Genomic DNA, 3,976 nt, shown 5'->3' with positions numbered 1-3,976 from the left:
GAGTTGTGAAGTGGACTTAATATTTCACTTGTGTTTAATATTTCAAATTTGACAAAGGATCATGAAGTATTGTAGATGAAATAACAAAAGTACAGTGGAATATTCTAGCACCTACTTCAAATAAGGAGGAGATAAAGGGCATCTTGGATAGTTGTGTGGGTAGAAGAACAAGAAACAAGCAATAGGAAGAGTACTTAGCTAAATGGAAAGGAAGCCCTGTTGAAGATTCATCATGGCAATCTAAGGCAAAGGTTGACCATCTTGGTTTTCCTCAGAACACCTAAGATGTGGCAAGGTCACTTCGCAAATTACCTTGGGTGTCTAATGTAGAAGCATCCAAGGTGTAAGAGAAATGTTGCATCACCTAAAAATATTGTTTAGTTTGTCAATAAGGACTAATAATGGCAAGGTTACTATTTTTTCTAACTTTTCATTTTTGCATGAAATTTTACATAGACCTCCTAAATGGTGAAATGGAACCAATGGTGAATGAATTATCCCAATATCTTGTGGCATTTGAGAGATATTCAAATTTTCTAAGAAATTTCTCTAATAAAAATTGCAAATACATTTTTGAGGGCCTTAGAGGATCTGGATGGGCTTGAAATTTGATTAGTGTATGCCCTAGCACATGCCGCCACTATAGGTATCCTCGCAAGCTTTCCAATGATGATAAAAAATTTGATGATTGGTTTGAAAGTTATGGCCCCTAGAGCTTTGCGAATTATAAATTTAATAAAATATTTTCCTAAGCCGAAAGTTGGTCGGTTAGGGTTTTAGTGCCTAAAATTTGGGGATTCCAGTTTCTAGAACATTCTATAGCGGTTATACATTCCATATAAATAAGGTGAATGAGAGTGGTAGAGGATAGTTTTAGTAGTGCAGATTGTGTCTTTGTCTTGCAGATTATTGTAATGAAAATGCCCAATGCCCATGTGGTTGTAGCATGTATCTTCTAAATGTCATCATTTTATTTCGTTGAGATATTATAAATCAATTGTTTTCTCTCTCTTATTTTCTATTTATTGTAATGAAAATGCCCAATGCCCATGTGGTTGTAGCATGTATCTTCTAAATGTCATCATTTTATTTCGTTGAGATATTATAGATCAATTGTTTTCTCTCTCGTATTTTCTGTTTATTTCTCTATTATTGTTGTGTGTTTTCATTTGTAAGGGGAGTACCCTTCATTATAGTCTTGGTAAAATAATGATTGTAATAAATGCAGTAGAATGGAATTATGTAATAAAATGTGTTAATGTGTTATGTCAAGTCACTAGTAGTCTTCTTCATCATAAATAGCATCAACCCATTGGAAGCATTAAAGGTTAGAGTAAAAATTGTCTTGGTGGTAAGTGAACCTTATATATATATATATATATAAAGAATGATCATGAAACTTCATTTCACATTCACCTATTTGAGAAAGAGATCTCTAGACTTTTCGTGATGGTACATTGTAAAGGCTATTTTCCTACTAACATATATATAAGCTACATATTTAGATTGATGCTAGCAACCAACTTCAAGAAATAAGCATAATTTTTTCTAGATTTTGTTAATAAAAAAACTTAAAAAGTAATTTGTATAGCATAAAAAGAGGTAACAATTTTGTTTTATATTATGAAACCTAAATATATATAACCTCCTCATAAAATTGCACTCATTTTTTATGATTTTGAGCCAATGTCTATAGATATGGTCAACGTGCATAAGTGATGCCCATGAATTTAACATAATTTCTCAATAAAGTGATTTTCTAGTAAACTTAGCTTTTTATATTTTGTATGATGTAATAACAAGTATTTTGTATTATGTTGTGATGTAGCATGATGTTGATTTACACAAGTATTCCAAAAAATACTACTTATCCAACCTCTTAGCATTAGATCTTATGTCAATTGATATGCATATTATGAATTGAAATAATTTGGGCTATATGCAAGAGACACCCAATTCTTTCTATGGTGTATGCATGTTTATAACCCTTACAGAATGATGTGACTCAAATATTGAACATACTCCATTTCCCCTTAGACATTTGAATTAGGGGATATCTGCCATTAATTAAAATTACTCATTTGAGATAGTTTGTTATAACTAGTTATCCTACCACATAAAAATAGGACAATGTTTCCTATCTTTATTGTATGCTGAGAGGTAAAGGCATACATGGGGAGGTATTCCATTACTTGACATTGTAGTGCTCAAATTTAACAAAAGATATGGTGGAATAAAATGCACATAATAATTTTTTTAGCTAATAAATGTAACATGTAAGAGTGTTGCAACATACTACACTCAAATGTCATCCTCTAATAACACAAAACCAAATATGTAGAAAAATGTGCATGCAAGCATAAAAGGAGAAATAATCATAGTCATTTGAACAAAGGACAAGTAGCATGCATACCAATAAGGCACACTCTCCAAGTAGAAACACAAACACAATAAGATAGACACTCTCAAGACACCCATCTACAAAGAGAAGAATATATAGAGGGGGGTGAATTCTCACCCTCAAGACAACATGAACACCTAACACTACCCTGCCAAGCACAAGGAAGGTTAATAGTTATACAAATAACCTTATCCTTTATAACAAAGGTAAATAAGATACAAGATGGAGTAGATTCAATAAGGAAGAAAGAACCTATTCTCATTGTTAACATAAGCATAAGATACATAAACTATCTTTTCTTCACTTGGTTAATCCATAATTTCATAAGTGTAAGTGAGAGATCATAGCATATCAAGCACAATGTTAAGTCATTTATCCATCACATAGTGGTGACATCAACAAGGGAAGGAGGGAAGGAGCAAGAGAGGGGAGGGCGGTGTGAGTAGGATAAAGAAGAATCTTGTTATCATTGATTAAAAATGGGTTTTTCTTTCCCATGATTGGCTATGGTTTGTTGAATTTTTGAATAGGATGCAATTTCAAATGCTTCAGCTTTGTTTTAGACCTCAAGGGTTTAAGGGTTTTTGATTTTAGATCCTCTTGTGTTTGTTTTAAACCCTCTGGTTTCTAATCTTTCGTTACTTTATTCACTTAAGTAATGGGTCATGGGGTCATAGGAAGTGATCCCCCTTGTTGTTTGCCTAGGCGGTCATGTTAATTCATCAAAAAATTTACGCCTCATATGTTTTTCTCCTAAAGTTGTCGGGCCCAGTAACTGGTGCGCATCTCGTGGGTGGATCCATGGCTCGCATTATTTTGCTAGGCGAAGTTGTGCGTAATTTAAAACCAACGAAGTTGTGAAAGTGACATGGCATGCCACATAGACGGTCCAGCTGGTAGATGATAGCGAGTAAAATGGTGGCACGCGGCACAAGTTACAATAGTCAGTGGGTTAGGATTAAAGGCTAAAAGGCGGGCCCCAGAGGTGAGTCAGGTCGCAGTTAGGAGATGACCTGGCGGGTACAGCTGTCAATAATTTACTGGAGCCCAGTGGCTTTCTCTCGGCAAATGAAAAAGTGACAAGTTAGCTCCGATGGTGACTGGGCGCCAGGTGTTCATAGTGAGTCAGCGGGCCCACCCCTCCCGAAAGCCTTTTCAGACGGTTAAATGACGATCAACTTAAAAGATGATTTGACGGCCCATGCTATTTCGCAGGGGTAAGATGCTCGTTCTTTATACCCCACGAAATAGCGAGAGTGAATGTGAGCCATCCACGTGTCCGGTGACACATGGTCTAAGAAGAAAGTTGTGGGCCCGCCAAGGTGGAACCAGTGGTATGAAGGAAAGACACGCGGCCAGTATCAAGTGGAATGCGAAGGAAATTTCAAGGCCAATGGTTGGGCACCACATGGTATCATGTAGGCATTAAAGAAGCAGGACCCAGCATGGAGCCAAAGCTGTTAGTTAATCTAACGCTCGATCAAGTTTCTTTTGATCAGATGGTCGGCGCTATTTCGCAGGACCAAGCTACCCGATAGTTATGTTTCGCGAAGTTGCGAAAGAGAAAAATGAAAC

The sequence above is a fragment of the Cryptomeria japonica genome, chromosome 10, assembly GCF_030272615.1.
Source record: "Cryptomeria japonica chromosome 10, Sugi_1.0, whole genome shotgun sequence".
NCBI lineage: Eukaryota > Viridiplantae > Streptophyta > Pinopsida > Cupressales > Cupressaceae > Cryptomeria > Cryptomeria japonica.
Note: the sequence above shows the minus strand (reverse complement) of the source record.